Source organism: Nansenia antarctica, assembly GCF_963989245.1.
Source record: "Nansenia antarctica genome assembly, chromosome: 2".
NCBI lineage: Eukaryota > Metazoa > Chordata > Actinopteri > Argentiniformes > Microstomatidae > Nansenia > Nansenia antarctica.
This window is the reverse complement of record NC_137675.1, coordinates 29,903,158-29,924,290: the sequence shown is the minus strand read 5'-3', so window position 1 is coordinate 29,924,290 and position 21,133 is coordinate 29,903,158. Positions and strand designations below refer to the sequence as shown.

The following is a 21,133-nucleotide window of genomic DNA, read 5'->3' as shown; positions in this document are numbered from 1 at the left end:
ACCAAATACAACAACAGCAATAAGCACTTACGAAACAGGCCAACAAACATTAGAAAACAGTATTAACATTAACACAGAAAAGCTTAAAAGCAGAGAATGAGCAGACATGAGCGTATGGGGGCATAAAAACAAGTGCAGGTGGACAGAGAGGGTGTGTAAAGGGAATGAATACAAGTGCTGCCTTACAGAGAAGAGAAGCATGTGCAGGAATCAGTGAGGGTGTCTGAAATAGTGAGTCTGAAGGCAGAGAGGGAGATGAGTTTATCCAGTTTGAGGGTTTTTTGCAGAGCATTCCAGTCAGAGGGGGCAGCAAACTGGAATGATGCACGGCCAAGGGAAGTGGTGGATTTGGGAATTTTTTGTTGGATGTGGAGTGAGGATCGGGTGTTGCGAGTGACAGGCAGAGGGTGAAGCAGGAGACACAGATAGGGGGGTGATAGGTGGAGGAGGGTTTTATAGATGAGGGTGAGCCAGTGCATGTGACGGCGGGTGTGAAGGGAGGGCCAGTTGACCAGGGAGTAAAGAGTGCAGTGGTGGGTACTGTAGGGGGCGTTAGTGGCGAACCGGATGGCGGAGTGATACAGTGTGTCGAGCGTGGAGAGTGTAGCTGATAATAGGTGAATGTCAGATGATAGGCGGCGACCTAGATTTGTTCCTTCCCCGTTAAGTGAATAATTAATAGATTGCTCAAGTAGACAATTAAGATAAAGTTTATTCCATACAGCGCTGGGCAGCCTCTCAACACAGCAAGCAAGGAGGAGAGACCCACCCCGAATGACACTTTGCAGCGGGCTTATATCCTAGATTTCCGCTGACACCGGAAACAGCTGTACCTTGCCACTAAAGTTAGATGTGGCTTTCGCCTCTTTCCAATACCATAACGGTTTGTTCGTTCCGGTCAACAGTTACCTGACTCTCAGTCAGCTGACCGTTCGTTCCCAAATATACTGACAACAGTTCCCAAATAAGTCTCCATCCTGTGTCCATGCTGTTCTGTCTTGCTGACCACTGGTAACCTATACTGGTCTTACTACCCGTGCTCTCTAAATCTGGCCCAGGTCCAATTACAGACAGAGAGTTTGCAGCCTGTGTCAGCACTTTAGATATTACACCTTGTACAACATAATTCCTAATGATAGAGTATTTAGAGTTTACCTAAGCACAATGTAAAACGCATCCTATCAGCCCACTCTTTTTTTTTCTCCTCTAATGGACAGTAACTTTAATTATTTCTCTTTCTTTCCCCATGGTTGAGATCTTGCATTCCCCCCCCGGAATCGTCATTAAATGACTTTTCCCATGGACAAATGCAAGTCCCCAGTCATGTGGCCTGACAAAGTGAACAAACATCTCACTCCACAATTGACTTGGCATGAGTAAAAGGTCACTTTGTGGTTAAAACTACTCTGATGAATAATCACCTTCTTTGGATAAAAACCTTTTGTTGTTTAAAGGAGAAAATATCCAAATAGGTTTCTCATTACTATGTCTAACTACTCATTACAAATGAAGTAGGTATCATTTCCATCATTAATTCAAATCACATGTTTTTCCATAGTTTGTTACATAATTATACATTTTTAACAAATAGGGATATCGTCAATCAGTTTCTTTAGGTGTCTTGGTTCTTCGATATCCTAGGTCGATCTTCAACAGAGGGACCATCATGCTTTTCCGGTCGCAATGAGGCACTATCTGAGATGCTGGTGGAACATTGTTGTCTTTCGCCTTGTCGTCCTCTTGTATTGTTGCTGTGTTATTGAGAGACTCACAGTAGAAATTATTTCATTCACCATCATGATGCTTGCTCAAATGTTTTAACAGTGTTATTGAAACTCTAAATCCTTACCCCCTACTTTTCTCTCCCCTATTGTTCTATGTCCCCATTGTCTGATCTTAAAGGTTTAATCCTGTTGTGGTGAATACGTACAACAATCGTCAACAAACTGGCAAACTCCTGCAACTGAGTCTAGTGCGCTATTCGGTTTAACTCCCTGGATGTCACGACGCATGCGAACAAGATTAGTGTCAGAGTCTTCAGTTAAAGTAAAGTCTGTTTCGTTAGTTAACACCCAGAGCGTATACAGAACCGATAAAATTGTGGCAATCCATCTTATGCACAACGAGGCCAGGATCACATGGTTTCTCCCGTCACGCATCGTCTGTCCGGTATCTCTTGTCCTAGTTTCAATCTTAATTCACAACAACATCAAGAATAATTGTTAATAGCAGAGATAGTCATCATTATGGTACTGGAATCAGTAATCGTTTGTCATAATACGTGTTTTCCCCTTTGCTTGGGTCTCATCGTCAGAGTTGAGAGTGGGTTGGGCCCCCTGTGGTCCCCCCCCTCTAGTGAGTTCTGCACTTGCCTGCTGAGACATTTTTAGATACAGGGATTGCACAATTGTTAAGTACAGGTAGACAGACATTTAGTTTCTCTCAAAATGGTTAACTCGTCCTTCATCAATGCTCCTAGAGGAAACAAAAGATTTGTCATTTGAGGTTCATGCCATGGGTATCAAACTAGGACGTGTGTTGTGAAAAACCGTGAACCGTCCCTTTAATATCCAAATCAGTCTTCAATACTTAGTTTATTCACTGTCAATGTGCAATCTGAGTCAATTCCCATAAGCATACTTTTAATGAGGTAGATAGGTTCTATTCTACCCGTATGTTAAAAATTCTGATCACAATCGTTACTGATGGCTTGACTACTTCCCCGTTGGTCTATGTACACTATAAGCTTATTTTGCATTAAGGTTTAAATTTGCTGTGAACATTTAAATGTTCTATCCCTCTCTTATAATCAAATATTTCTCAGTCAATCACCCGTTGGTTTTAGTAGATTTATCAGAGACATTCTTGAGTCAGTGTGAATGGTTTTCTATCATAAATGTTGCTTTAATGTGTAATGCTCGTGCATTCAGCTGTTGGCCGATTAACACTGTTGGTTGTGTGAAGTACCGTCATATTCGTATGTGTAATTGCTTTATCAAAGTCTGAAGTCTGTCATGTCATTATCATGTTTCCGCTTCCAAACAGAAAAACAACATTTTCATTTACAGTTACACAGAGAATTATTATTTGTGGTTTCCCCTTTCTCTCATCCGTCAATCGTTCACTGTCATTTCAGCCCCCACTTCTGTTAGATTGGCCCTCAGCAACGCCCCCGTTTTTAGTCCGTCGCTCAGTTTCCCTGCATTTTCTTGGTTCTGTCAGGAGATAGAATTGGCAAGAGTTGTCACAATGTTCTTGGTTCTGTCTGTTTGGGACTACCTTCCAATCAAATGTCACATATTCCTCTTTGCTTGTGTGAACATCAACAGTCATCAATGCATGGTCTTATCTCTGTTCACTAAGTAAATTCAAATGTTACGTTTGCTGAGTCAATGCAGAATTGTATGACAATTACAATAAGAGACAACTACATTTACGTGTATATGAGGAACACTTCTATGTGTTATCTGCAAGAATGCGTCTGTGTGTCTGTTTCACAGAGGCTGCGTCTTGTTTGCAAGGGCAGTTCTATTAATAGTGTAGGTTCAGAGTGTCGTCTCTGGTGCAGCTTTTTGCTGTTAGTACTAAGCTATTTCGCTTGTCCTGAAAAATACAATAGTTATTCATTTCACTCTTTATCATTTGTTTACAATATGTTAATCAATACAAGGATTATTATTACTTAACTCAATGATTTCCCTATAACTTATCACTCGACATGCTTCACGTAAGACTTCATTACCCATAATGCTTAGTATTCATTCCATCCCTCTAGGTCCGTGTATTGCGCAAGCTCCAAGACTTGTGGTTGGTGTCGCTTATTAAACAATCCCAAAGCGTCTAATTCCCTTATTCGTTTTTCAATCAATGCTGGTGTCATTGAGAAAATGTCTGGTGTTGATAATTTGAAGTTCTTTGCATCGTCTCCAATACCATCTAGAATCATGTTTGTAAAGAACGCGTTAGGTTTGTCCTCTAATTCCAAATTCGCCTTTTCTCTCCAGGTATTTTGGAATCTGATTACAAAGTCAGACATTGTTTCATTAGGCTTACGTTTACAGTTCAGAATTTGTGAGATATCACGGTTTTGGCTGGCATGTTCGTTTAGAAATTTGGTTAATTGTTCAATGTGAGTCAACTTGTGTTCTTTATTAAACCATGGGAATCGTTCTGTAATTGTTTTACCTCTACATGGCCCATCATTATTTTCATTCAAAGTTTCACAAGCATTTATCAAAGTATCAATTTCAACATCTGGCATTAACGTGATCAGAATGTATCTTAAATCCGTGCCATTCAAATTACCATGTAGCAACATTGTTTTATACCAATTTATGAATCCTTTTGGGTTAATCAAGGGTCTGGGTGCGTCAACTATGATTGCAGATACGTCAGATATGGTTAATGGTTTATACAGGACTTTCTCCTCTATAGTTAGCAGTGGCGCTTGCACCTGGATCACGCTGCGTGTCACAGCCTGCTCAGCCTGCACAGGAGGAGACGCCCTTATAGGAGGGGACACGCTCTGTACCTCCTGTGTCTTGGGTATAGGGTTAGACCTATTGTGTTCCTGCTTTCTGACAATATTACCAGGCCATTGATTAGACATTATTACCCATGCTTGATAGACTTCTTTCATGTAATCAATATCCCATAATGGGTCGCAAATGCTTTTGTTCGATATCAAATATTCATCAATAATCTTCAGTTTATTCTTTTCAAAACTCCCGATACTTGGGAAATTATCGTCACTCCATTCCGCAATCTTTGTTAGAAATGGTTCTGCATAGAATGGTCCTAATTTAAGTAAAATCCATCCTTTTGGTGTCACTGTATCAGTGTATTTTATCGGAATATCAATTATGTGTGGATCAATTTCCAATAGTTTCTTAATGTCTTGTCTTTCCCCTCTTGGCAGGTCCCTAACCGACTTATACTTAATAATCCGTTTCTCACAATTTGCCGTCCTAGACGTTTGATTACCCATGTTTGATTAATTACAATGCACACAACGTTAGTAAAAAGGAATTCTTTTATCTAAATTGTCTCGTTAGAGCGTTATAGTTACACAATTCGTGTTTATTACTTTTTATATACTTTAATTCAGTCTGTTGTATTGCGTTTCATCAAGGTCATTTAAATCCACGTCTCATCTGTTCTCTCCTGTCTCAATAAATCAATCTTGTCACTCAAATCTGTTGCGCTTTAACATTAACACAAATGCCGTATCCGTTCAACTTCTTATCGTCCTACAACTGTCTTTTTACCGCTGATCTTTATCTTTCATTATCCTGTTTCTCTACAGAATATACCCACATTACTTGACCACTTATAAACACTTTCTTTAAATCATACTTCAAATTATATACCATAACCGCTTGCGTGTCAATACCTTATTCATTTAACCATCTTAATCAACATTCTACTTCTGAGTTTCAAATCCTGTGCTATGACACAATACCATATTTCTGTACCATACAGATAACCATAATACTGTATTTCTGTTGACTTCAAGCGTGCTCTGCAGTTCACCTTATTTCCTGTCAAATGCCTCAATATCTTAAAATAAAACCCCACGGAATGCCCAATTCCGTTTAATCAATTCTTCTATGAATTAATCAATATCCAGTATCAGTATATCACCTCCAGAGTGACACCTAGCAGCTCTGTCCTTTTATAACGCATTATCCTATATGTGGATCAATGACCTTCATGTACACATCAATACTCAACCTTTAATATTTAGTCAAATTTAGTCATTGGCCCCCCCATCATCAAATTCATCCCCCTTTCCTTCATTCAAGGAAAAAAATTACAGGTTTTTTGTTCAGCTGGGAAGGCAGTCAATATGTTTAGATATTTCCTACCTTTTGAAGCTGATCCTGTTCGTAGACGCCAATTGATAATAGGTGAATGTCAGATGATAGGCGGCGACCTAGATTTGTTCCTTCCCCGTTAAGTGAATAATTAATAGATTGCTCAAGTAGACAATTAAGATAAAGTTTATTCCATACAGAGCTGGGCAGCCTCTCAACACAGCAAGCAAGGAGGAGAGACCCACCCCGAATGACACTTTGCAGCGGGCTTATATCCTAGATTTCCGCTGACACCGGAAACAGCTGTACCTTGCCACTAAAGTTAGATGTGGCTTTCGCCTCTTTCCAATACCATAACGGTTTGTTCGTTCCGGTCAACAGTTACCTGACTCTCAGTCAGCTGACCGTTCGTTCCCAAATATACTGACAACAGTTCCCAAATAAGTCTCCATCCTGTGTCCATGCTGTTCTGTCTTGCTGACCACTGGTAACCTATACTGGTCTTACTACCCGTGCTCTCTAAATCTGGCCCAGGTCCAATTACAGACAGAGAGTTTGCAGCCTGTGTCAGCACTTTAGATATTACACCTTGTACAACATAATTCCTAATGATAGAGTATTTAGAGTTTACCTAAGCACAATGTAAAACGCATCCTATCAGTAGCTTTGCATGCAGACCTGTAGATTGTGTCGCCGTAGTCGAGCATGGGGAGAATGGTCATTTGAATGAGGGTGCGTTTAGCGGATGAAGTGAAGGAGTGACGGTTTCTATAGAGAAAGCCAAGTTTGGCCTTAATCTTGGTCTGTAGTTTTGAGATGTGGTCTGAGAAAGATAGTGAGCTGTCTAACCAAATTCCCAGGTATTTATACACCGTGACCTGCTCCAGGATAGCTCCCTCACAGGTGGTAATGATGGTGGCTGGGGGGGGTGTGGTGCCTTTACGGTTGAACCACATGAACTTGGTCTTGGAAGTGTTAAGGGACAGTTTGAGGTGGGTGAAGGCCTGTTGGATCTGGAGGAAGCTATCCTGGAGAGTTGTTAGTACAGAGTCAGGGGAGGGACCAGTGGCATAGAGAATAGTGTCGTCAGCATATAGGTGAATGAGTGAATTTCCAGCAGCCAGGGGGATATTGTTGATGTATATAGAGAACAGAGTGGGACCAAGTATGGAACCTTGAGGGACACCCTTGGTGACTGGGAGGGGGTGAGAGAGAAGGTTTTCAAACCTCACACGTTGCACCCGGTGAGAGAGGTAATGAGAAAACCAGGTTAGTGAGTGGTTAGTAACCCCGATGCTACTCAGTCTGTTCAATAGAGTGGGATGGTCAACGGTGTCAAAAGCCTTTGCCAAATCAATAAATATTGCTGCACAGTGCTGCTTAGCATCTAACGCAGAAGTGATGTCGTTGAGTACCTTTAGGGTTGCTGGAACACAACCGTACCCTGCGCGAAAGCCAGACTGCGCCCCAGAAAGTAAGTTATACACATGCAGATGAGTAATGAGTTGTTTGTTGACAAGTTTCTCAAATAACTTAGACATACAGGGCAGGATGGAAATGGGCCTATAACAATTTGGGTCAGCCTTGTCACCACCTTTAAACAGTGGGAGCACTCGCTTCTTTCCACTCGGCAGGTAAACTGGCTGAAAGAAGGGAGAGGTTCAACAGGTCTGTTAGGGGGGCTGCGATGATGGGGGCGGCAGTTTTAATAAAGAACGCCGCCAGCTCGTCTGACCCGGCAGCTTTTTTGGGGTCCAGAGAGGTCAGTTCCTTTAGGACCTCACCTACTGAGACAGGCCTGAGGGAAAAACTGTGAGCGGGGGGGAAGGGGCTAGGAGGGCAAACAGGACTGGAGGGTGAGTGTAGCAGGGGAGTGGGGCTTGGAGGCAAAGGGCTCGTTGGAATAGGAGCGGGGTTAGGAGGACCTGAAACAAGACCAGAATTTGTAAAGTGACGGTTAAAAATGTCAGCCATCAGACTTTTATCTGTGACTACAAGGTTGTCTACATTAAGTGACACAGGCAGGGTCGAAGGTTTGTTCTCCAGTTCTCTCACTGTTTTCCAAAAGGCGTTGGGGTCTGAGCCACAAGCTGTGAACTTCTCCTTATAGTAGCCAGTTTTGGGGAGTTGGGAGTGTTTGTCAGTGGAAGAGTTGTGAAGTTAGGTTGTTTCTGATATGTACACCTCTCTCCCTCTCTCTCTCTCTCCCCCTCTCCCCTCCCTCCCTCTCTCTCTCTCTCTCCCCCTCTCCCCTCCCTCCCTCCCCCTCTCTCTCTCTCTTTTTTCCCCCATCGGTCGTCTTACAGACTGTTTATAAGCGTTTTCTAAGTGTCGTTTTCTACGTTTTTTTTTTTTTGCTTTAAATTAATACCATTTTATTATTTATGTATTCACAACAGTTTTGGTAAAATTGTGCCTGAAACACACAGCAGACATACACAACTGGCAGAATAACAACACAAAGAAACACGTGATCATCAAACAACTAATTCCGGTTCTTAGAAACATTCAAAGCCAACGACGCGTAACCATGGTGACCTTAACATAAGCAGTAGCGTCAGTGAGAGGGTTCCATTAGAACAGCATGGACTGGAGGGACCGTAGCCACTTCCTGCTGTTGCTCAGGCTGTCCGGGGGGAGTGGGAGGGGATGACAGTGATGGGGCCGTAGGGATGCCCCTGACACACACCCAGCTCTCTGCCAGTCACCCGCTCTAACAGTTTGAAGAACATTTGAGCTGCAGTACTGCGGTCTGCATCAGGGGGCAGCAGAGAGTGGAAGTCCTCTTCCAATGACACCTTTCTCAGCAGGCTCTCAGGGGTGAGCTCTGGTTCTCTCTCAGGGAGGTCGACACACTCCTCCACTATGTCCTCCATAGCCACCACCACCTCCTCTTCTCCTAAGTGTTGTTTTCTAAGTGTTGTTTCCTTAGCGCTTATTTTGTGTCCCAGACGTGTCACAAGGAGATGTGAGTTGTCGTGTTTCTTGTTTTTCTGTACACTGTATTTGTATTTTGTGTGTATTTTATGCGTTAAGATATTTGTAAGAACGATGATGATGATGATGATGATAATAATAATAATAATAAACCTTTTTGTTGTTTTTGTAAATGCATTGTCATGTTTTGAAATGATAGCTATGGAGTGTGAGAGGAGAGGAGAGGAGGGGGGGGCGGTAGGTAGGTAACGACAATAAGCCTGACTGCCCCTCTCTCCCTCGCTCTCTCTCTCCCCCTCTCTCCCTCCCCCTTCTCCCCTCTCTCTCTCTCTCTCTCTCCCCCTCTCTCCCTCTCTCTCTCTCTCCCCCTCTCTCTCTGTCCCCCTCTCTCTCTCTCATCTCCCTCTCTCTCTGTCCCCCTCTCTCTCTCTCCTCCTCTCTCTCCTTCTCTCTCCCTCTCTCTCTCTCTCTCACGCAGGCACTCGCTCTCTGTTTCATTCATAAAATGCAGCAGCAAAGCATCATATCTCTCCGCCATTTTCACTCTGCAGACTTGCCTCACGTTGCTAGGCAACTGCAGAAAGGGGGGGGGGGGGTTGTCTGTGTCTGCCCCTCATGCTCACCGTCATCCCATTAGGTCTTCATCATCATCATCATCTCAGCATCTTCATCTTCACACACCCCTAACCCACCCCACCCCTTCCCTCCAAGCCCTGTTATGCTGAAAACAAAGGATGGGTAAAAGGAAGTGCCATGTTTACTACTGGCAATTTGCCCTCACCCAGCTTCACTTTTGTTATTAGCACAGTTGAGGGGTAGGAGTCTATTGAGTCTAATAATAATAATAACAATAATAGTGTATGCCATTTAGCTGACACTATTATCCAAAGTGCTTGTCGTTGCAGGGATACATGTTTCAGTGTATATGATCCCAGCAGGAAACGAACCCACAACAGCCTGAGCGTCTTTAGCAGGTTCTGGCCAGCCACGGTGCAAGGACGGATGAATGCCATTCCGTCCTATGGGATTTTGAGCATGTGTGTTTCATAATAACATACGAGACTTTGCGACGTGTTCCATCAGGGGCACACACATTTATTTTATATTGAGAAAGTTGTATTGTAACTAAGAGTAGGCTTGAACCTAGTTGCCTATTCTATTAAAGTATTTCATTAGATTGTTTATTTCCAGCGCCAGGGTAGCCCGTGCATCGCTATTACACAAACTCACTTTGGAAGTCCTGCCTTAATTTTGACCAACGTTCCTATAAATAGCTCGTCCTTGACGTCACTCGTCCAATCACGGGTAAGCCGGGAGGGAGGGGGTGGGGGGGGTACTGCTGACAACCAATGGGGGTTCTCCAAACGGACCGATTCGGAATACACCCACCCCCGAGCCTATCCCCCAACCAATCATAAACGAGAAAATGTTTTTAAAAATAAATAAATAATAATACGTTCTTGGGAGGAAAATAATTAGTGGCGTCACTGTTTTCTTTTTTTTCTTCTTCTTTTTTTTACGGGTGGGACGCGATCACATTTTTGTCGACCAATCACAGGCTACCAAAGGTTAGGCCTAGCTGAGAGGCGGCCAATCGGCATCCCTTCGCTCCTCCCTGTCTGTCACGCCGGAGTCCGCCAATGGGCTCCGCGGAGGGGCGGGACCGTCGCTCGGCTGCTAGTTCCGTCAGATACACCGACATGTACTGGGGGGATATGTTGATTTTGGTGAATTCCCGTCGTTTTCGGGCCCAGTAAAGACATCAACCTCGGAAACGGGTTCAGGAAAGGAAAGGAGCAAGCCTTCCAGGTTGGGGGAAAACGGTCCCTCTCCGTGGTCCAGGACGGTGTATCTGCGCTGCGGTGAGGCGGGGGAACCAGGGGGAGCCAGGGGGCTGCAAGGAGGGACAGGCGGGGGATAGGGGGACCCGAGGCGGGCTCGTTGTGGGCTGGACTCGGTCTCGGTCTCGGTCGGCCGGTCCAACGAAGCAACAACGACCAACATAGAAAGGAAGGAGAGAAACCCCTCTCTGTCCCCAACCATCTCGGATTATAACGTTCTACTCTCCCCCCCTCACCCCCCACCCAATTATCTCACGACTCTTTTTTGCGTTTTGGTTTATCAGCTGAGCTCCAGTCCTTTGCCAGTCTAGACTGCAGCTGTCAAGCCATTCGGAACCAACACACACGCACACACACACGCACACACGCACACACACACACACACACACACACACACACACACACACACACACACACACACACACACACACCGTGAAGTGAACGCAGCTCAGACCGAGTCGTGGAGACTGCAGGGCGGGTTAGGGAACCACCATGGGCAACGCGCCCACGGCCAAGAAGGGCAGCGAGATGGAGAGCGGTGGGTATCAGTCCTGCGCACACACACACACACACACACACACACACACACACACACACACACACACACACGCACACACATCATGTGTCTGCGAGAGAGAGATAGAGAGGGAGGGAGAGAGAGATAGAGAGGGAGGTAGGGAGGGAGCGAGAGAGGGGGACATCATGATGCACCTCTCAAGTTTGGAGATTTGCATTGCATCCGTTGATGTGATCGAATCCGTTAATGAGGCAATTGAAATTGAAAGGAAAAGGCCTATACGGTTCTGTAGCCTATAATCTACTGGACGGAACATTGCAAGTTGCTTAAAGAAAGGCCTACTTCCATATGGTGCTCAGTACCCATACGTGTTCATTCATTGCATTCTTTATTAAGATGGATTTCAGAGTAGGGTTTTCTTTTTTAAATTATTATTATTATTATTATTATTATTATTATTATTGTTGTGTTATTGTTATTGTTATTATTTCCGAATCACAGATGTTGAGTGAGTGGTTTCGTGGTGTCTGTGCCATCCAAACCTCCTTGACGGAGCCTAGAGAGAAATAAGTTGTCCGAAGTGACAGAAGAGGAGGTGTAATACGTTCTAAACCACTGGAGGTTATGAATCGGTTTACCCAGAGATTATGAAAGGTTATTATGGTTTCACTGTAACTTCACTCAGCAGTGTGAACAGTAAGCCTAGGGCTATTCGTGTGTTTCAGTTCAAGTTAAAGTTGCTTGTTGGGGTGTTTCGAGCAGCAGTGCGTGTCTTTTGCAGGACAGGTGTAAGAATGGCACATCGCTGTTAGATACCGGAGAGACCGGTGGGGTGGCGTGGAGGAAGTTGACTCGCTTTTACTCGCTTTCTTTCTCACTACAAGTGATATTATAAACGCGTGGATGGTTAATTATGGCATTCGTGTTGATCAAAGTGTGTGTGTGTGTGTGTGTGTGTGTGTGTGTGTGTGTGTGTGTGTGTGTGTGTGTGTGTGTGTGTGTGTGTGTGTGTCTGTGTGTCACAGAATCATGACCATGTCCTGCTCATGTAATTGTTTCCAGCTACCATTCATGTGTTCACAGGTGTGTGTGTGTGTGTGTGTGTGTGTGTGTGTGTGTGTGGTGTGTGTGTGTGTGTGTGTGTGTGTGTCTGGGTGTCTGGTGTGTGTGTGTGTATGTGTGTGTGTCTGGTGTGTGTGTGTGTGTGTGTGTGTGTGTGTGTGTCTGGTGTGTGTGTGTGTGTGTGTCTGGTGTGTGTGTGTGTGTGTCTGTGTGTGTGTGTGTGTGTGTGTATGAATCAGTGCGATGTAGCAGGAGGTCACTAATGAGACAGTGTCGTCTCATCCAGGTGTCACTCTGTTCCACAGGCGGATTCTGGAGATGAACTGTTAGGGGAGAGAGATGGAGGGAGGGAGGGAGAGATGGATCGAGGGAGAGACTGAGGGAGAGAGATGGAGGGAGGGTGAGGGAGATGGAAGGAGGGAGAGAGATGGAGGGAGGGAGGGATGGAGGGAGGGAGGGAGAGAGAGATGGAGGGAGGGAGAGACTGAGGGAGAGAGGAAGAGAGTAGGTGAGAGAGAGAGATGGGGAGATGAAGGGGGAGAGAGTAGGAGATGAGGGAGAGAGAGAGATGGGGAGAGGAAGAGAGTAGGGGAGAGAGTAGGAGAGAGAGAGAGAGGGAGGTGGAGAGAGTAGGGGAGAGAGAGTGATGGAGAGAGAGAGAGGGGGAGAGGAAGTGGGAGAGAGTAGGGGAGAGAGAGAGATGGGGAGAGGAAGAGAGTAGGGGAGAGAGTAGGAGAGAGAGAGAGATGGAGAGAGGGAGGTGGAGAGAGTAGGGGAGAGAGAGTGATGGAGAGAGAGAGAGGGGGAGAGAGTAGGGGAGAGAGAGATGGAGAGAGGGAGGGGGAGAGAGTAGGGGAGAGAGAGATGGGGAGAGGAAGAGAGTAGGGGAGAGAGAGAGGGAGAGAGTATGTGAGAGAGAGAGAGATGGAGAGAGGGAGGGGGAGAGAGTAGGGGAGAGAGAGATGGAGAGAGGGAGGGAGAGATGGAGGGGGAGGGAGAAGGTGAGAGAGAGATGGAGAGAGGGAGGGAGAGAGAGAGATGGAGAGAGGGAGGAGGAGAGAGTAGGGGAGAGAGAGATGGGGAGAGGGAGGGGGAGAGAGTAGGTGAGAGAGAGATGGAGAGAGGGAGGGAGAGAGAGATGGAGAGAGGGAGGGGGAGAGTAGGGGAGAGAGAGAGATGGAGAGAGTAGGGGAGAGAGAGAGAGATGGAGAGAGTAGGGGAGAGAGAGAGAGATGGAGAGAGGCAGTTTAACAATGTTTACAACATAGGCAAGGCAGGTTTATTTGTATATCACATTTCATACAACAGGGGCAATTCAAAGTGCTTTACATACATTATTTAAAAATACAGCAAGAGGAGCATAGTAAGAAAATAAAAATTACAATGAATAAAAGCAAATATAAGAAGTAAATAGGTAAAACATTTAATAAGACAATAGTTAATGGAAAAAAGACATTGATAGAAGTGTTTGTGTTTAATCATAACTGGTGCAAAACATGAAGGTTTTTTAGCTTAGAATTAAATATTTTAAGGGTTTGGGCCTGTTTGATTTCTTCAGGGAGTTTGTTCCAGGAGCATGCAGCTGCGTGACTGAAAGCTGCAGCACCGTGTTTTGTTTTTACTCTTGGAATGATTAGCTGATTAGCCTCATACAGAAATAGGGGGAGAAAGAGCGTCTGTGTGTGTGTTGTTAATACCCGCGAATTTATTGTTTTTATCATTAGAATCATTAGAATGATTGTGTGTGTGTGTGTTTGTCCCACAGTGAAGGAGTTCCTGGCTAAAGCCAAAGAGGACTTCCTCAAGAAGTGGGAGAACCCTGCACAGGTGAGAGCATGAGGAAGGTGTGTGTGTGTGTGTGTGTGTGTGTGGGTGTGGGCTGGGGAATGTGGATGAGAGATCAGATGTGTGTCTGTGAGAGAGAGGGCGAACATTCAAATGCAGATTTTTATCATCTCAGAATGCAGAAAGACAGGTTCAACTTCAAGTCTGTGCTGCTGTATGTGTGCATGCTGCACTAGAGTGTGTGTGTGTGTGTGTGTGTGTGTGCATGCGTACACTAGAGTGTGTGTGTGTGTGTGTGCACTAGAGTGTGTGTGTGTGTGCATGCATGCGTACACTAGAGTGTGTGTGTGTGTGTGTGTGTGTGTGTGTGTGTGCATGCGTGCACTAGAGTGTGTGTGTGTGTGTGTGTGTGTGCGTCCGTGCACTAGAGTGTGTGTGTGTGTGTGTGTGTGTGTGTGTGTGTGTGTGCATGCGTGCACTAGAGTGTGTGTGTGTGTGTGTGTGTGTGTGTGTGTGTGTGTGCGTGCGTGCGTGCACTAGAGTGTGTGTGTGTGTGTGTGTGTGTGTGTGCATGTGTGCACTAGAGTGTGTGTGTGTGTGTGTGTGTGTGTGCATGCATGCGTACACTAGAGTGTGTGTGTGTGTGTGTGTGTGTGTGTGTGTGTGTGTGTGTGTGTGTGTGCATGCGTACACTAGAGTGTGTGTGTGTGAGTGAGTGTGTGTGTGTGTGTGTGTGTGTGTGCCTGCACCCATGCAGGTGTCCTCACCTAACCCTCACCTCCCCTCCCTCCCCTCCTCCCTCCTCCCTCCCTCCCTCTCTCCCTCCCTCCCTCCCTCTCTCCCTCCCTCTCTCCCTCCCCTCCCTCCCTCCTCCCTCCCTAACTCCTCCCCTCCTTCCTCCCTCTCTCCCTCCCTCCCTCCCTCCCCTCCCTCCCTCCCTCCCCTCCCTCCTCCCTCCCTAACTCCTCCCCTCCTTCCTCCCTCCCCTCCCTCCCTCCCTCCCCTCCCCCCTTCCCCCCCCTCCAGAACACGGCCAGTCTGGAGCAGTTTGAGCGGTTGAAGACTCTGGGAACAGGTTCGTTTGGCCGCGTGATGCTGGTGAAACACCGGGAGACGGGCCAGCACTACGCCATGAAGATCCTCAACAAGCAGAAGGTCAGGGGGGGGGGGGGGGGGGAAGGAGGGAGGAGGGGAGGGAGGGAGGAGGGAGGGGGGGAGGGAGGGGGGGAGGGAGGGAGGGAGGGGGGGAGGAGGGGGGGGAGGGAGGAGGGGGAGGGAGGGAGGGAGGGGGGGAGGAGGGGGGGGAGGGAGGAGGGGAGGGAGGGAGGAGGGAGGGGGGGAGGAGGGGAGGGAGGAAGGGGAGGGACGGACGAACGGAGGAGGGGAGGTGAGGGTTCGGGGTCACAGGTCAGACCTTGGGGGTCACAGAAGGGAGCCTTCCTTCCTTCCTTCCTGTCTAGTCGACCCGGAAGGTTCTGACAGCCATGTAAAACTTAAAGGGACTGTTTGAGTTCTACAAGGCGACACGGAGGAACGGAGCTTCAAGATTATATTTCTTTTTTTTAGATTAGATTCCACTTTGGTATCTAACCAGATTGTGTGAATAGTGTCATAGGGCAACAGACATGATCATGTAGACAGTTCACGCTATTACAGTATGAGGTATTACAGTGTGAGGTATTACAGTGTGAGGTATTACAGTGTGAGGTATTACAGTATGAGGTATTACAGTGTGAGGTATTACAGTGTGAGGTATTACAGTATGAGGTATTACAGTATGAGGTATTACAGTGTGAGGTATTACAGTATGAGGTATTACAGTATGAGGTATTACAGTATGAGGTATTACAGTGTGAGGTATTACAGTATGAGGTATTACAGTATGAGGTATTACAGTGTGAGGTATTACAGTGTGAGGTATTACAGTGTGAGGTATTACAGTATGAGGTATTCCAGTATGAGGTATTACAGTATGAGGTATTACAGTGTGAGGTATTACAGTATGAGGTATTACAGTGTGAGGTATTACAGTGTGAGGTATTACAGTATGAGGTATTACAGTATGAGGTATTACAGTATGAGGTATTACAGTATGAGGTATTACAGGATGAGGTATTACAGTGTGAGGTATTACAGTATGAGGTATTACAGTGTGAGGTATTACAGTGTGAGGTATTACAGTATGAGGTATTACAGTATAAGGTATTACGGTATGAGGTATTACAGTATGAGGTATTACAGTGTGAGGTATTACAGTATGAGGTATTACAGTGTGAGGTATTACAGTATGAGGTATTACAGTATGAGGTATTACAGTATGAGGTATTACAGTATAAGGTATTACAGTATGAGGTATTACAGTATGAGGTATTACAGTATGAGGTATTACAGGATGAGGTATTACAGTATGAGGTATTACAGTGTGAGGTATTACAGTGTGAGGTATTACAGTATGAGGTATTACAGTATGAGGTATTACAGTATGAGGTATTACAGTGTGAGGTATTACAGTATGAGGTATTACAATATGAGGTATTACAGTGTGAGGTATTACAGTATGAGGTATTACAGTGTGAGGTATTACAGTATGAGGTATTATAGTATGAGGTATTACAGTATGAGGTATTACAGTATGATGTATTACAGTGTGAGGTATTACATTATGAGGTATTACAGTATGAGGTATTACAGTGTGAGGTATTACAGTGTGAGGTATTACAGTATGAGGTATTACAGTGTGAGGTATTACAGTATGAGGTATTACAGTATGAGGTATTACAGTGTGAGGTATTACAGTATGAGGTATTACAGTGTGAGGTATTACAGTATGAGGTATTACAGTATGAGGTATTACAGTATGAGGTATTACAGTATGAGGTATTACAGTATGAGGTATTACAGTATGAGGGATTACAGTGTGAGGTATTACAGTGTTAGGTATTACAGTGTGAGGTATTACAGTGTGAGGTATTACAGTATGAGGTATTACAGTATGAGGTATTACAGTATGAGGTATTACAGTATGATGTATTACAGTGTGAGGTATTACATTATGAGGTATTACAGTATGAGGTATTACAGTGTGAGGTATTACAGTGTGAGGTATTACAGTATGAGGTATTACAGTATGAGGTATTACAGTATGAGGTATTACAGTGTGAGGTATTACAGTATGAGGTATTACAGTATGAGGTATTACAGTGTGAGGTATTACAGTATGAGGTATTACAGTGTGAGGTATTACAGTATGAGGTATTACAGTATGAGGTATTACAGTATGAGGTATTACAGTATGAGGTATTACAGTATGAGGGATTACAGTGTGAGGTATTACAGTGTTAGGTATTACAGTGTGAGGTATTACAGTGTGAGGTATTACAGTATGAGGTATTACAGTATGAGGTATTACAGTATGAGGTATTACAGTGTGAGGTATTACAGTATGAGGTATTACAGTATGAGGTATTACAGTATGAGGTATTACAGTATGAGGTATTACAGTATGAGGTATTACAGTGTGAGGTATTACAGTGTGAGGTATTACAGTATGAGGTATTACAGTGTGAGGTATTACAGTATGAGGTATTACAGTGTGAGGTATTACAGTATGAGGTATTACAGTATGAGGTAATACAGTATGAGGTATTACAGTATGAGGTATTACAGTATGAGGTATTACAGTATGAGGTATTACAGTATGAGGTATTAGTGTGAGGTATTACAGTATGAGGTATTACAGTGTGAGGTATTACAGTGTGAGGTATTACAGTGTGAGGTATTACAGTATGAGGTATTACAGTATGAGGTATTACAGTATGAGGTATTACAGTGTGAGGTATTACAGTGTGAGGTATTACAGTATGAGGTATTACAATATGAGGTATTACAGTATGAGGTATTACAGTATGAGGTATTAGTGTGAGGTATTACAGTATGAGGTATTACAGTGTGAGGTATTACAGTATGAGGTATTACAGTATGAGGTATTACAGTATGAGGTATTACAGTATGAGGTATTACAGTGTGAGGTATTACAGTATGAGGTATTACAGTGTGAGGTATTACAGTGTGAGGTATTACAGTGTGAGGTATTACAGTATGAGGTATTACAGTGTGAGGTATTACAGTATGAGGTATTACAGTATGAGGTATTACATTAAATCAAATCAAATCAAATCAAATTTTATTTGTATAGCGCATTTCTTACAAGATGCAACTCAATGCGCTTCACACAATGAAAATGTTCAGTCAATCAGTCAATCAATCAATCAATACTAACAGAGCCGCGAGCAGGCAAAAGTAAAAAACCTGTATACTATGTAGCCAGGAAAAAATTCCCTTGCAGCCCTCTACCAATAGAGCGACTACTAGCCAGTTTGCTTACCAGTACCCAGCGGTCCCCCAGGGGAGGCCAGGACCACCGGCACAAAGCAAGCAAGCAAGGGCAAAAACCTGTACACCATGTATCCAGGAAAAATTCCTTGCATATTATCGGCGTACACACTGTCCATAAATTTTGTGTTGTATTTGCATCGTTCTGCATCCAGTATGGTCACAGGTCCTGCCAAAAGAGAAACTTAAGCACAGTTATGATGCAACAACACAATAGAGACAATAAAGATGACAGCAATACAACCTGATGGTGGTCCTGGTACACTCTTGTACCGGTTCCAGTACTGCTCTAGGTGCTATTTGGAGCTGACAGTGCCTCATCAGCACCCGGGTCCATTTTCCTGTCAATACAAATCTCAAAAACACGAGTATGGTGTAATGGCCTAGTGATCCTAGTTCTATAATGTCCAATGTTTCCCTTAGTATCAAAAGGCGACATTGAATAAGTAGGTTTTGAGGTCACGCTTAAAAATGTCCTGAGTTATGTCCTACATTATGAGGTAATACAGTATGAGGTATTACAGTATGAGGTATTACAGTATGAGGTATTACAGTATGAGGTATTACAGTATGAGGTATTAGTGTGAGGTATTACAGTATGAGGTATTACAGTGTGAGGTATTACAGTGTGAGGTATTACAGTGTGAGGTATTACAGTGTGAGGTATTACAGTATGAGGTATTACAGTATGAGGTATTACAGTATGAGGTATTACAGTATGAGGTATTACAGTGTGAGGTATTACAGTATGAGGTATTACAGTGTGAGGTATTACAGTGTGAGGTATTACAGTATGAGGTATTACAGTATGAGGTATTACAGTGTGAGGTATTACAGTATGAGGTATGATAGTGTGAGGTATTACAGTATGAGGTATTACAGTATGATGTATTACAGTATGAGGTATTACAGTATGAGGTATTACAGTATGAGGTATTACAGTGTGAGGTATTACAGTATGAGGTATTACAGTATGAGGTATTACAGTATGAGGTATTACAGTATGAGGTATTACAGTATGAGGTATTACAGTGTGAGGTATTACAGTGTGAGGTATTACAGTATGAGGTATGATAGTGTGAGGTATTACAGTATGAGGTATGATAGTGTGAGGTATTACAGTATGAGGTATTACAGTGTGAGGTATTACAGTGTGAGGTATTACAGTGTGAGGTATTACAGTATGAGGTATTACAGTATGAGGTATTACAGTATGAGGTATTACAGTATGAGGTATTACAGTGTGAGGTATTACAGTATGAGGTATTACAGTGTGAGGTATTACAGTATGATGTATTACAGTATGAGGTATTACAGTGTGAGGTATTACAGTATGAGGTATTACAGTGTGAGGTATTACAGTGTGAGGTATTACAGTGTGAGGTATTACAGTATGAGGTATTACAGTATGAGGTATTACAGTGTGAGGTATTACAGTATGAGGTATTACAGTATGAGGTATTACAGTATGATGTATTACAGTATGAGGTATTACAGTGTGAGGTATTACAGTATGAGGTATTACAGTGTGAGGTATTACAGTATGAGGTATTACAGTATGAGGTATTACAGTGTGAGGTATTACAGTATGAGGTATTACAGTATGAGGTATTACAGTGTGAGGTATTACAGTATGAGGTATTACAGTGTGAGGTATTACAGTATGAGGTATTACAGTATGAGGTATTACAGTGTGAGGTATTACAGTATGAGGTATTACAGTGTGAGGTATTACAGTGTGAGGTATTACAGTATGAGGTATTACAGTGTGAGGTATTACAGTGTGAGGTATTACAGTATGAGGTATTACAGTATGAGGTATTACAGTGTGAGGTATTACAGTATGAGGTATTACAGTGTGAGGTATTACAGTATGAGGTATTACAGTGTGAGGTATTACAGTATGAGGTATTACAGTATGAGGTATTACAGTGTGAGGTATTACAGTATGAGGTATTAGTGTGAGGTATTACAGTATGAGGTATTACAGTGTGAGGTATTACAGTATGAGGTATTACAGTGTGAGGTATTACAGTATGAGGTATTACAGTATGAGGTATTACAGTGTGAGGTACTACAGTATGAGGTATTACAGTATGAGGTATTACAGTATGAGGTATTACAGTATGAGGTATTACAGTATGAGGTATTACAGTGTGATGTATTACAGTATGAGGTATTACAGTATGAGGTATTACAGTATGAGGTATTACAATATGAGGTATTACAGTGTGAGGTATTACAGTGTGAGGTATTACAGTATGAGGTATTACAGTGTGAGGTATTACAGTATGAGGTATTACAGTATGAGGTATTACAGTATAAGGTATTACAGTATGAGGTATTACAGTATGAGGTATTACAGTGTGAGGTATTACAGTGTGAGGTATTACAGTATGAGGTATTACAGTGAGTATAAGTAAATTAATATAAAGGGGGGAACTACACACTTTGGGTTACCATTAATACCAATCAATCATGGTGTGAATGCCACAGCCTATTATTCTACTATTCTTGAAAGTGCACCTGAGAAATCTTCAGGAATTGTGTGATGCAATCATGTACCGTCACGGACCAGAATCTCAAAGGAATGTATGTTTCCAACATCTTGTGGAATCAATGCCATGAAAAATTGAGGCTGTTTTGAGAGCATAGCTTTAGCTCTACTGCTTGTTTGCAGCACATACCGTATTTCTATACTAGTTTATAATTATGGATCTTACATATATCGTTAGCCTCATCAATTGCTATGCAAAGTCATATTTTGGCCAAATTGAGATATC

At 43.6% G+C, this 21,133-nt stretch overlaps 1 pseudogene across 1 annotated transcript in view; it reads left to right on the top strand.

Annotated features, from left to right (window-relative positions):
- The first annotated feature begins 11,031 nt into the window (after nucleotides 1-11,031).
- Nucleotides 11,032-21,133, top strand: part of LOC308150098 (cAMP-dependent protein kinase catalytic subunit alpha-like) — a 21,111-nt pseudogene continuing 11,009 nt past the window's right edge. Inside the window, exons 1-3 of the transcript in view lie at nucleotides 11,032-11,132; nucleotides 13,939-14,000; nucleotides 14,985-15,113. The product of the transcript in view is annotated as a cAMP-dependent protein kinase catalytic subunit alpha-like (transcript). The remainder of the gene's footprint in view (nucleotides 11,133-13,938; nucleotides 14,001-14,984; nucleotides 15,114-21,133) is intronic.